A 15,000-nucleotide genomic window follows, 5' to 3' on the forward strand; every position below is an offset into this window, starting at 1 on the left:
GCACCTGATGACGCAAAGGTGAGGAGAAGCACGCCCATACATGCAGATGTTATGCCCCAAGCTGCAACTCTTCGCCTCTTTTGCTCATCGGATTCATTTGCAGCATTTGTTTCTTTAATACTGATATAGACCATTGGTAGAAATAAGTACGAATAACGTTGCAATTTACACGGATAACCAAGGTACAAGTTACCTCAATCCAAATCCAAACTAATGAGGACACCACTTTCCCCAATAAGTGTCAATTTATACCATCTAGTACATCACTTGCATATAAGCTTTTATAGGAAAATGTAATTTCAAAATAACAAGGAAAGAAAATAATTCGCTCTCTTTTGTCTCTTGCTAATGAAACCCACTGTAAAACTGGAAAGGTAGAAGTTTTGAAAAGAAAGTCATCGACGACTTCTGTATATTTGAAAAAATCTTATTCTTTAGGCTTAAAAGCCTTATTCCCTCCCTTGAATATAAATGGACGTCTTTTCTTTTTTAGTGGTGGTATCTTTTTCATTTGAAACAGTTGATTCATATGCTTTTTGTCTCGATACACATGCATTGATTTTGATAAATAAAGCAATGAAAATTCAATTTACCTGAATCAAATATATTAAATCCGTGACGCTGAATCACGAAAACAAATGTGATGAAAGAAAGAGAGAATCAGTTTAAAGAATTTCAGTAATGTCAAACTTGTGGAGAGAAACAGAAAAACAGGAGATATAAAAAGAAAGAGAGTGCTAGGAGGGAGAGAGGAGTGTTCTAAAGAAATAGATGGGAAAGAGAATAAGAGAGGGAAAGATCGAGGGAGAGATTTTTGGTTTTGAGGGACCCTGAATTTTATTTCGGCGAAATTTCAATATTTAGATAAAGTCCGTTTAAGTACATCTGCTTAATAGCGGGGCTATATATAGCTATATATATATACTAGTTTTCATGAACTATTATGTGCCAAAAAGTTTTAACTATAGAATATTATAGTATTTCAAATTTGGATGTCAACTCTAATACTACAACATAATATTAATAAAAGAAAAAAATATCTCAACAAACATAAATAATTTGATTTATGACAAAAAATATGGAAAAAGAGAGTGGTTAAGTATATTAAATTATTATGAAAATTATTAGTAACTATGTAAAGCTATGAGATATGAATATTATATTGGCTTTCACTAAATTTTTTATGTGAACAGTTCTTTGTCTTCTCCAGTTCGGTTGTGTAAGTGTTATCCACATGTTCTGCTTTATCATATAATTGCCCCGTTTGTGAAACATAAATAGTGCTTTGCAAGGCCAAATTAAATCATCATTGTTATACCGGGAAATACTTAGCATGAGTTTGGTTTCAAGTCTAACGAATGGTGGGTTGTTTGACTTAATAGGATTAACAACTATCTTAACTTTGCTGATCTTGCTTTATATTAAATTATTATGAAAAATATTAGTAACTATGTAGAGCTATGAGATATGAATATTACATTTATCACTCATATAAATTTACTTGTTAAAGTAGTAAGCAAGAAAGTGTGATCAATGATCTTTTACTAATCCTAGTGTCTTTTTCATCTCTAATCTCATCCATACTTCAAGAAAAAGTTTCACCTACCCGCTAATAATTAGTATAATTAGATAGTGTTCTCCTTAAATTCACAAAGAATTGAGTGGTTTTTGTATACACTTTTTGATAGATGCATTTATATAAAAAAAAAAAAATTTAAATGTGGTCGTATACAAATGTGGACTTAAGTTAGAAGCGTCTTTGGTAATCTGTAATACGAACTAAATTGATGCATATAGTCCAATTTGATCGCTTAGACACATAGTTCACTTCTTAAGGCCATAGTGCAACTTAGACATAGCCCATAATAAAGTCTGTTAACCCACTTAAGTGGTTAAGTTAAATTTTTTAATGAAAATGTGTCATTGGTCAGAGTATTATTTATTAAGAACTTTTTGTTAATATATAAACTTGCACTTATTAGGACTTTTGACACATCATTAGATTTAAATAGTAGGTTAAAATGTTAAATAAGTAGGTCGGTGTAACATTACTGTTTTGAAAATAAGACACATTGTAAACACTTGTCTATGAGCTTTCAAATTGGTTTTGAAATGAGCTATATTATTTTGGTTTGGTCTCTGCTTATTTTTAATTTTGTTTTTTCGGTTTATTTTGTTTATTTCATTTGTCATTGGAAGACCACGTGAACTGAGATTTAATTATTCAAACACAAAAAAGAGGAATTTCTGATGTTTGAAGTTTGTTTCGGTGAAAGTGTAGAAGTTCTTCCCTCATCGTTCCTTACATAGTCCAATTGCTTAAGATACTTAAGCGACAAAATAGGTTGAGTTGTACATGTGCATGTGTTGGGGACTTGGGTGTTCTCTTTCTCCTAATTTCGGTTTTGGTTGAATTGAATATTTTATGTTTGATTTACCTGCATCAGGAGTAATATGTCAGAGTATGGATTGAAAAGGCAAATGTGTAGTTGTTGCAAACACAAAAATGGAAGTCCAAGGGTGAAGCACATGCTGGCTACTGAGCTAGCTATGGATATTGTTAAGAAATACCCAATTGTTGTTTTGTTAGATTTAGAAAGTTGGTGTTAATTTGTTTTAGGGAAATTTTTTATATTTTGAATTGTAATATGTCTTGATACTTCGCAAGTTTGTGTGTTTCAGTGAGTTAAATTATTTTCTAGCTTATGATGATCACAGTGTAATGGTTCCTGTCATTTTTCTCTCTTAGCAGTAATCAGGAATATGTCAGGAGCAGTTTTTTTTATGTTGAAAATGTAATATCACTTTAGAAATTTTTGTTGCAAGTCTTTAGGATGGTATGTTTTCTCTTTTCTTAGTGAGTTAAATTATTTTCTATCAGGAGCAGTTTTTTTTATGTTGAAAATATAATATCACTTTAGAAACTTTATTAAACAGTTTATTAAAATGGAGAAACTTTCGCAAAAATGGGGATGACCAATAAATTTGTTGGAGAGTTTGAGCATATAGAAGAAAATATACTTAAATTTTGTAGGTGAGTGTGGATTAAATACAATAATTTTTCCTATACATCGTAGTCAAACACTACCTTCACATGATTCCAATCCAAGGAAAAGAAAGTAAAAAAAATTTCAAAGTAGTAACAGCATTTACCTTGGAGCATACATCCTGATCCATCCGACTACTTTCAATGGTAGGCTTCTGCATAAATTTGACAAAAAAATCGTTGCACACCTTGCATTGACAAAAAAATATAATCAACTGGGGGGGTTACCAAGTCTTGTTCCAACACTTGCTTTTAGAGAGCATGCACTTATAAAATATCTAATTTCATGCATTCACAAAAGATCTAATTTCACTGGAAGCGTGTGCATCCATTGCTTCTCAGTTTCCGGTAAGGAAATGAATCCCTAAACTCACACAAATAAAAGTAAAATAATTCAGCTCCTTCAATATAAATTAAAGATACATATCTAATCACAGAGGCCAAAGACATGATCGATGATAAACACATAAAAAGAAGTAAACCTACAAATAGTGAGTCCACCAAGAAGCTTATGTCGAAGAGACGTAGATCGAGCAATAGCACAGTGTCCTCTCTATCGTAGAATGGGAACCTTGCATGCATTGTGAAAGGTATTAATAGCAGACGAAACATTACTGAAAACAAAAACTTGATCTTTATGCTTCAAAGTATCATCTCTACTTTCAATCACAATATTCCTAATCAAATAATTCTCAACCACTTATGTTTCTTAAGATTCTAAAATACATATAGAGACAGGCACAGAGTCATTGATGGTGTCGACATGGTGTAAACTTTAGATCACGAAGTTGTTTTATTAATTTGTAGAGAAAAGGCCGGTATTAAATCACTTTATCAAACACATGTCAAAAGTATTTACTTATCAATCTTGCAGCTGCACTACTTAGAAAGCATCATCTCTCATTACACCTTGACAATATATGGATAAGGGCCATGATTAGAGGACATACCTCAACCTCGCTCCTTAACATTATAACCTTAAAGGTAGTCACAAATTCACTGTTAAGTTAAACCAAAAAATATTATTGTAGCTAAGTAGGAAAGAAAGCAAACTGTGTTAGCTAAACCTAGAAATATAAGACCATGAAGCTAAATAATCAAACATTTAGAATAACACTAATTCCTTCAAACACTCTACACATAGAGCCTTTACCTTGATATTATGGTCAGAGTATTAATGATAAACTTTTCTACTATTATGAAGTAAGGACACGGCTTCAAGCTATTCGAAATCCTTTGCACCTTTTGGTGATCAATAGGTTTTCGGCACATATCGGCTGCAATACTTAAGAAAGATATTTCCATAACTTATTTAGTTATTTGTCCTTTGATCAAAGTTGATGCTAGAAAAAAAATATCAAGTCACCAACCTCAAAGTGAGCTTGCATTATCTCTCTCAAATTTCCTTAAGTTTCCTTTGTAAACACTAAAATGTGATCAATTTCTATTTGATGTACTTTGGTGAATGTCTGTGTCAATGACATGTTAGTTTCATTCAACACAATAACATGAACTCATATTAGGTAATGCAAGCTTTCTCTAGACTGAAGGTATAAACATAAAAACATTTCAATTTAATCTAATATTCTAATGAGATAACAACCCCTCATAGATTTGTACCTATTTTTTGGCTATAAATCTCCATAAAACATTTAGTATTATGGCAATGCTTTTGTGTTGTCAATATATGGCTGTTTTTGTTCTTGCTATATGATCAGGCTTTACACGCACTGACCGCAAAAAGAAATCTATATAGTACATATAAAAATTAGATAGTCAACAATATAAGTTTTGCTATAAATGTATATGCTACAGATGAAGATAAAACAACCAACAATACCACACTTCAATAGAAATAAACGCCTAACCTCTTCCCACGACTTCCCCGTAACTTCAAGCAAATTAGCGTTGCATGTCTTAAATTCTACTGTGGAACCAGAAAACATTGAAGCTACCTCCTCCCAGCCCCTATTATGTCCCATACACATGCAGCAATTCATTTTCATTAGCTGCCTCATATCTATTGCAGTGTGAGAAACAATGTGCCTCACAGCTTCACGAAAAAGCAGGTTATTTCAGGACCATCAAGTAGGTTGGGTTAGGTTATTTGACACACCTGTGGCCAATTGTGTGGTCATTTTGGACAACTCGCAATCAGATATGTTGAAGAGAATTGATCAGCTGGCGTGAAGGACACTTGCATCAGCTATAAGGCCTTTTTGCTGGTTATGGGTGGCTCTTTGTTCTGACTTCTTAGGTAATTATAGTCAGAAACTTTGAGGATTTAGTCTCTAGTTTTGCAGAAGAATCTCCTTTTACACTTAAACATTACATGATTTGAAAATTCAACTTGAGATATCGAGAAACAATTTCATCAAGTCAATGAGTCAACTACTAAGGTGATGCTGATGATGCATGAGCATTAAGTTAATCAATTGGGTGACAACTACTTGGATGTGATGCCTCACGGAGTGACACTGATAAGCACCCAAAAGTGTATTATGAAACCCCATTGAGACATATAAATTTGGTTCATTATGTGTTTAATAATCATGAAATAAATATGTTTTCATACTTTTGCAGGTATTTGCAGTAAACATGGAAATATTGGTTAAACCTGCAATAAAGCATGAGGAACGGCGTATATATGAATTCTCCCAAATCCACGTAGAAGCATCAAACTTCCAAAGCTCCTACCTCTCAAACCAGGACTCCGAATGCGACAAGAGAGCTGCTTTCGGACAATCGTATGCGATGAACTCTACGCGATAAAGGGAAGTTGTAAAACTGCCCAAAATACCGGACTGCCACTGGACTGCACATGGACCCACTATGCGGGGCCACAAGATTGGATGAGTCATCAATCATGGAGCATGTCAAGACAAAGATAACAAATTATTGGTGCAAAGTTGACACCTTGCATGTAATAAATTAGATTAGGTGTTAATAGTGAAAAAAAAGGCAAGGTGTCACTTTGTTTTAATGTGGTAGATAAAAATGAATCAATGTGGTTTGATAATTCACGTGGGAGGAAATGAGATTTCTCTCAAATGGAGAAGAAATTAGACAAATGTGGGGACACTCCAATTACTCCCTTGACTTATTTTCCTCACATGACATTATTTTAGTTCCTTAGTGAAAATGAGAAGGAGTTTTGGTTTTTATTAAAAAGCTTGTAATAGTTTTAATGGAGGAACACTTGTTCTTCTAGAAAATAATAGAAGTGAGTCTGGTTGTGGATTTTCTTCTTTCTCTTTCTCTTTCTCTTTTGTGTTTTTATTAGTTCATAAGTCCTTGTCCCAAGGATCATGAGCTAACTTCCCTTTTGGGGAGTTAATCTAACTCATGTGAGGGTAAACCAATTGTTGTTGGTTTGGTAGGTTTAGGAAGAACAACTAACTCTACATCCTACCCCAAAATGGTAGTTGGTGTAGAGTTTAGTTAGGAATCAAGCAATGAGCTTAGAGATAAGTCATTGTTTGGTTTCACTTGCTAGCATGTATGAGCTCTTTAGTGAGCCATGCATGCTAGGGTTCAAATCTATTTTTCCGTTAGGGACTTGTCTATGAGTCTAGGAAGAATCAAAACATTTTTCAAATCAACACTAATGATAGTTTCACATGAGGAGGATTAACTCTCCAACTTCTCTTTCAAATTTCTATTTCGGTATTAAGAGCATGTTTTCATTGTTAATGTTTTTATTAATGTTTGTGTAGGAAGTAAAAATCTAGCATTTATATTATATCCTTACTCCTTAATTTCCCTTTATTGTAACATCTAATTTTTAGTTGTTTTAAGCTTTAGGTTAGTTCGAATCCTTATTTAAACTCTACGAAACGAAGGTCGTGAGTAAGGAACCTTGATTGCTTTTACATTAATTTAGAGAGTTCAAAACTCTAAGTAGTGTTCTCCAAGCAAATATCAAATGGCGCCGCTGCTGTTCTAAAGCCATAGAACGTGTGCTAAAGATCGGAAGTTGCATCAAGGGGGAACCCCATTCTCTTCATTCCTTTCATTTTCGTTCGTTTATGTTTTTTTTGTTATTTTTTCGTATTTTTGCCTCGCGATTGACCTGTAATCCAAAAAAAAATTTCGTTCTACTTTCAGGTACCAAAAGTTAGGACTGGGAGAGATAACTATAGACGATTATAAGACTTCTGAGAAAATTTGAAAGTATTCTGAAAATCTTGGACGCTGGCGGCGTCTTGTGGTGTAGAGTCAGCGTCTTGAGTGGGACCCGCGTCCGCGGGTGAATTTCTTCAGTTTTTGCTCCTGTTCAACCACCAGCATCTCCAGATCTACCTTGATCCATTTCCAGGCCTAAATATCATACCTTGTACCTGAAAATATCAATAATCCTTTGGGATTAATCGCGTCGACAAATTGAAACGTTTGTTTCAGTTCAAGGGCGAAAACGCGGGAAGCTACAGGTTCCAATTTTCAGTATTATTGTAATTTATTTTTATTATTATTATTATTATATTTTTCTGCATGTATGCCATGTATATAGTATTAGGAAAAATTTATGGATTATTATTTAAGTTTTAGCCTAGAATTATGCATGAATCAAGTTCGTATACCGGTAAATATTTATATACGACTACACGGACATGAATTGCATATGAATGTATATTTACATATTAATGGTACTATATTGCATGGGTATATGTCTTTCTACGTATAAATGTTTCTTGTTACATGTTTGATATTTCTCTATGTATACGTACACGGTCTTGTTTAATAAGTCGATTTTGTCAAGAAAGAGGAGAACATTCCAACGAGGGTTAAAATCTGAGTTGGGTAAGTTGTTTCTAAAACCTACGGGGGTAAAGTCGCTCTCTATAGGACATTCGCAATCTCAATGAGTATTGTCGAAATCGATTTATTATGCAATACAAAAGAGTCGATTTTAGTTTAGGTATAATACTTTGCATGTTTAGTTTTGTCATCTATTTAGCATGATATGTATCTTTGTATTAGGTATGCTAAGGTATTTAGATACGTATGAGTGATTCAAATTCGCCTGTTACTGTTGATATACATTTACGTAATATCGATTTACAAATTAGCGTACATATACGTATTACTGATGTATATTTGCCTGTACGTATGGAAATATTTATCGATGACACAAGCTTGCCTATTCGTATAGCTATACGTATGAGTAGAGTACCTTCACATGCTACTGCACCTAGTATTGTATGAGTAGATCGTATTTGTATGTTTGTATTTTAAACCTTGCATAAATCTTAAAAAAAAAAAAAAAAAAAATTAAATTAAATTAAAATTAATTTAATACCACCTTTGCATAAATTTTAATTCCATAAATCTTAATCATATTCCAATGGTGTCTAGGAAACTTGAAAGATTGAGGTTACTTAATTAGAACCGTGCTTGCACGGAAATCCTCCCTCATATATCTCTTGTGACACGGGGCTGTTTGGTTTATGCACACGTATTCCTAGCTTCCCGCTACGTTAGCGGCAGCTTAGGCAATATGTTGTTCACCCTAATGCTTCAGGATATTAATAAAATTCGAGTCCTCATAATTCCTTACGTAAGTTAGATCTAATTTTATGCTTGCATGAGATTAAGGTCCTGGTTCCACTAAAGAAATTGAACAAACCTATCGTCGAAAAAATACGATAAGCAATTGCGTAAGTTCTCACATAAAAATTGTTCTTCTTACGCTAATTACCTTCATCACAATCCGCCATCGCCGCCATCAACTTCGTTATTATGGCCGACGATCCTACCTCGCCAGAGAAGCCCCTCGGGACTTCTATCTTTGCATTCTGGGAAGGACCTTCTTCCTGCATCAAACTTGAGGACATTGTCGGTGATTTTCGTATCCCACCAAACGTCTTCAGTTTGTTACCAATATATCATGGTTTGGAGCACGAAAAACCGTACAATCATCTTCGTAGGCTTCAACAAGTGGCAACAACATTTCATCATCCAGCAGTCTCTAAGGAACAACTCTTGCTTCGATTGTTTCCATTCACTTTAGCGGAAAAAGCGTCAATCTGGCTAGCAGGACAACAATCACAATCCATAGACACATGGAATAAACTAGTTCAAGCTTTTATGCTTCAGTTTTACACTCAGAAGAAAACAACTGAAATGCTTCAGAAAATTCAATTCTTCCGTCAAAATCCTCATGAATCCTTTACGGAAGCATGGAGTCGTTTTACTGATCTTCTGTTAGAATGTCCTCACCACCAACTAGAAAAAGCTGTCCTTGTTCGTTCATTCTTTAATGGTGCAATCGATCATCAAAAAAGAAACTCTTGATATAATGAGCGGAGGTTGCTTCATGGACAAAGGAGAACTCTTGAAGTTTATACTTTTCTTGAAAAACAAAGCGAAAAAAGGTACACACTTGGGGTAACACGAGTCATCTAGATCATCAAAGGATAATGTTACAAAAGCCACATCTATTTTTGAGGTAAAACCCGATCCGAAATAAAAATTTTGATAATCCCTAACTAAAAAGTAGATGCCCTTGCAGTTCAAGTAAGCGATCAACTACCAAAACCGGTCATGAGCGTTGACACCGCTCCTTGTGTCCTTTGTCTTAGTCCCGATCATCGATGCATATTGTCCCTTGTTATATGCTTCCCCTACTCAACAAGCGGAGGAGGCATGTGCATTCAACATTCCCAATGCACCGTGGAGACAACATCCGAATTTCGCTGGCGCCAAAATAAAACAACATGGGGGCTCCTCCCGGTTTCGCTTAATCAACCATTGACCGACCTACTAATAATTTTATTCCATACCGCCAAGGAAATAATCAACAATACCAACAAGGTCAATTTCAAAATAATTCTAATGCTAATTATCAGACCAACCGCAGCCTTGTTCCAGCTAATCCAAATCCTAACTATAATCAACAACTTCTAAGCAATAATCGAGAACTACTACCTGTTGCACAACCTGCGCCAACCATTACGGATAGGACAAATGAGACTTTCCTGGCTTACATGAACCAACAGTCTCAAATTTTAACGTCTATCCAACAATCACTTCAGCAATTGGCGCAAGAAAGGAGTCAGAAAGGCGTGTTTCCTACACAAGCAGTTCCAAACCCTAAACCAGCAAACACAGCCTTTGAACTGACCAATGCCCCTGGTACAAGCACCCCCACCCAAGGTGAGGTCTATGCAATCACGACTCTACGATCCGCAAAACCTGCCGACAATCGATCACATTATGCGGATGATCAACCAAAAGAACGGGAGGGTTCCAAGGAATCTATTTCTAAGAATGAACCTACGGAAGATTCCCAGATTCAACAGAGTCAACACCTCGAATGTAGGAAACAAGCAAGTAGACCCTTTTGCCAAATTCGCCCCCTAAGGCACCGTTTTCTGACGCTTGGCAAAGAAAGAAAAACGATGACAATTTTTTTGAAATTAGAGAGACTTTTCAAAATTTAACAATAAACTTACCTTTTTCGATGCCTTAAAATTATTACCAAAACATGCAAAATTTGAAAGATATGTGCACCACAAAAAGAAGAACTAACGTTCCTCAACAAGCGTTCCATTTTGAGCGGTTTCCTCCATTACCGAACCACAATGGTATAGTAAAATACAAGGACCACGGTAGACCAACGGTTCCATGCACCTTAGGTGACAAATACACGACTACTGCTCTACTAGACCTAGGAGCTAGTGTGAACTTACTTCCATATTATTTATTTAAACAACTAGGTCTTCATGAACTTAAACCTACCACCATGACTCTACAATTAGCAGATCGTTCCATAAAGTATCCAAAAGGAATTGTGGAAAACGTCCCTTTTAAAAGTCCAAGATTTCTTCTATCCTGTAGACTTTGTTATTTTGGATCAGAAGTTGCATGTGATTCCATTCCAATCATCTTAGGACGTCCGTTCCTCGCCACTGCTAATGCTCTTATTAACTGTCGAGATGGTTCCATGACCATGTCCGCCGGAAATCTTCGGTCGAGGTGAATGTGTTCAAGTTGATGAAACAACTTCGAGCGACATTGATGGTGAGGTCAGCGGGGTTGACATTCCATAAGAGTATTTTACAAACTCTTTTCCCGAAGATGAAGTGTACCAATTTCTTTCCTTTAGCGATTCGAAGTTTGAGGGGCGATGATTATACACAAGAAGTAAATGAGTTATTAGAGTCGATTACCATTATTTGACCCTACAACGGTGATGTCTAGTAACTTGGATGATCATCAATCTGTTTACTACATGGATGATGACCTTCCTCAAGAATCTTTAATACCCACTCACCACCCCTTTGAATTAAAACCACTTCCTTTGGAATTAAAATACGATCTGACTTGATGCCGATGGTCGCCACCCGGTTATTATTTCTTCACAATTAAGCGGCGATCGGGAAGCTCGTTTAATTAATGTCATTCAACAACATCGATTACGCTATTGGATGGTCCCTCGATGACATTAAAGGCATTGAACCTAATGTGTGCACCCATCGCGATACACACGGAAGAAAATGCTAGGGCGTCAGCGTGAACCCAGTGGTCGCCTAAACCCTACCATGAAAGATGTGGTCCGAGAGGAGATGTTAAAATTACTAGATGCGGGTATTATTTACCCTATCTTTGATAGTGTTTGGGTGAGTCCACGTACCGTAGTTCCAAAGAAATCGGCATTACGGTTTATGCGAAATGATAAAGATGAATGCATTTCGCTCATATCGATAAAATGGCGAATATGCATTGACTATCGCAAACTTAATGCCGTCACTCGTAAGGATCATTTTCCACTTCCATTCATCGATCGGATGCTCAAAGCGTTTAGCCCGGTCATGCCTATTCTTCGCTTTCTTGATGGTTATTCAGGTTATTTTCGGATAGTCATAGACCTGGCGATCAAAAAGACAAGCGTTCACTGTCCATTTGGTACATTTGCATATAGACAAATGCCTTTTGGCCTTTGCAATGCACACTGGTACTTTCATTGTTGCATGCTTCATATTTTTCATGATATGGTTGAGCGGTTTATGGAAGTATTCATGGGCGACTTCTCAATTTATGGAGATTCTTTTCGATAGGCTGTCTATCAAATCTTGAAAAGGTCTTTACGCGTTGTGAAGAGAAAAACCTTGTTCTTAATTGGGAAAAATGTCATTTCATGGTTACTAAAGGAATAGTTTTAGGACATATCGTTTCAAAGGGCCGAATCGAAGTCGACAAAGCTAAGATAGAAAAAATTGCTTCACTTCCTATACCAAAACAGTTCGAGACATTGGCGCATTCTTAGGACCGCCTTGGGTTTCTATAGGAGATTTATTCAAGATTTCTCAAAGGTTGCTAGACCTTTAACCAATCTGCTTAAAGATGCCATTTTTTATTTTCAGTTTAGGTTGCAAACAAGCCTTTGAGGTATTAAAACTGCATTAACTACGCTCCCATAATTCAACCACGATTGGTCTAAACCTTTTGAATTAATGTGTGGCGTGGCGACTATGCTATAGGAGTGTACTAGGAACAACGCCGAGAAGATAAGCCGGTTGTCATTTACTATGAAAGTAAAACCCTTAATGAAGCTCAAGCGTAACTATACCATCGAGAAAAGAGTTTCGCCGTTGTATATCGTTAGATAAGTTTCGATCCATACCTAGTGGGTTCTCAACTATTGTCTACACTGACCATGCGACGCCGTTATCTATTAGCGAAAAAGATGCAAAACAAAGGTTGATCCGATGGATTCTCCTTTTGCAAGAGTTTACTCTCGAAATTAGAGATAAAAAGGTAAGCGAAAATGTGGTTGCGGACCATTTATCAAGACTTGTCGTTGATGTTGATCGCGATCTTGAACCTATCACGTGATTCCTTTCGGATGAACACTTGTACTCTATTTTTTAGTCCCCTTGAGTACTTTTACGACATAGTAAATTACTTAGTTCCGAGGAAGTTCCTTTATCTTGGTCACCGTAATGGCCCGGAAAAAGTTTTTATCCTTTGTGAAATTCTATTTACGGGATGATCCCTACCTCTTCAAGTATTATTCGGACCAACTAATCCGCCGTTGCATTCCGGTAGGAAACAGCGATGTGTTATCCTTCTGCCATGAACAATCTTGTGGTGGTCATTTTAGTGGTAAGAAAACTGCGGCCAAGGTTCTACAATGTGGTTTTATTGGCTGAACTTTGTTTAGAGATGCACATGAGCATTGCAAAGCATCAATTGCTGCCGGCCGATTAGGTCGCATTACTCGGCGTAATATGATGCCCTTAAATCCCATTCTAATTGTGGAAATCTTTGATGTATGGGGCATCGACTTCATGGGTCCATTTCAAATTCTCATGGCTTCCTATACATACTTGTAGCGAGTTGACTATGTGTCAAAATGGATTGAGGCATTGGCATGTCGTGCTAACGATCATAAAGCGGTCGTTTTGTTTGTAAAAGAAAATATTTTTCTCGATTTGGTGTTCCAAAGCTATAATTAGTGGCGGGGAAAACATTTCTGCAATAAAATTTTGAATCATTAGTAAAGAAATATGGAGTCCGCACAAAATGGCAACTCATTATCATCCTCAAACCGATGGTCAAGTAGAAGTCTCTAATCGAGAAATAAAATCCATTTTGGAAAAAGCTGTCAATCCATCTAGAAAAGCTGGTCTCTACGATTATCGATGCCTTGTGGGCATCTGAGCAACTTTTAAGACACTATAGGGATGTCTCCGTATCGCCTCGTTTTTGGAAAACCTTGTCATCTGCGGTTGAACTTGAGCACCGTGCTCTATGGGCCATCAAAAGCCTCGATTATAACACTAACATGGCGGTGAAAAAAGAAAATTGTAGTTAAATGAGCTTGAGGAAATTGGATTGATGCCTATGATCTCTCCGAAATCTATAAAGCCAACATGAAAAGAGTGCATGACAAGCACATATTGCGAAAAGAGTTCAAAGTCGGTCAAAAGTTTTGATGTACAACTTCAAGATTACACATTTTCGGGGAAAATTAAAAGCTTCGATGGTGCAGTCCTTTCTTTCTGTCTCTGCTGTCACCCTTATGGGGCTATCTCTGAAAAGCGTAAATGATGGTAGCGAATTCAAGTAAATGGCCTTAAACATTATCATGAGTTCGCTCTCGGATGTCGAAGAGACTCTTCTCGATGATCCGGTCTACCCACGGACTAATAGATTATTTGGTGTACTTCTTTCCATGTATTTAAGCGGGGAAAAGTATGCCATTAGGGGTGGCCGGGCCCTCTTCTATTTTCTTTTCTAAAATTCCCTAGAGTGTGTGGTTGTGGCCGGAACCTTAGTCCACGAAAACTCTGCTTGAGAAGTGAGTATAAATGTCTTCGATGTCGAGCAAGCGTGCCTCGGGAAAAACAATGGGTACCAAAATTTCAACTCCTTCTTTCTCCTCCCTTTTCTATTCTCTTCCTCGCGAACTCCAACTCATCATTTGGTCCAAATCTCACCCATCTCGAATTGGTAATGGTGCGTAGTACTTTTGCTTTCGAAAGCGGTGGCGCGAAAAGGATGGGGTGGTGTATGGTATCAAACTCCTTTACGTCGAGGTCTTGATCTTTTATCGAGATGAGCGGTATAAGGTATATTATTGTCGACACCAGCTCAGCGGGATAAACTTCGTCGTCGTCCGTTGCTCCCACAGGTTGGGATTCGTCTTGAGAATCGGCGTTAAAAGACTCACATTCGTCTTGAGGATCGGCGTTAAAAGACTCACATTCGTCTTGAGGATCGGCGTTAAAAGACTCACGCTTTTGTCTTGAGGATCGGCGTTAAAAGACTCAACATGTATATACTCGTTTTGTTTTATTAGCACCGGCATGGTGCCCAAAAGTCGTGATATGCACCATCGGACATTTCATAGTTAAATGCGGGCAATGGATTCCCCAGACCAACCCGATTCGGTTTTCTATGTATTTGTTTTAGGCGGTTTGAGCTATACCATATGTACTAAGGGTAAT

The sequence above is a fragment of the Coptis chinensis genome, chromosome 7 (genome assembly GCF_015680905.1).
Source record: "Coptis chinensis isolate HL-2020 chromosome 7, ASM1568090v1, whole genome shotgun sequence".
NCBI classification, from domain to species: Eukaryota; Viridiplantae; Streptophyta; class Magnoliopsida; order Ranunculales; family Ranunculaceae; genus Coptis; species Coptis chinensis.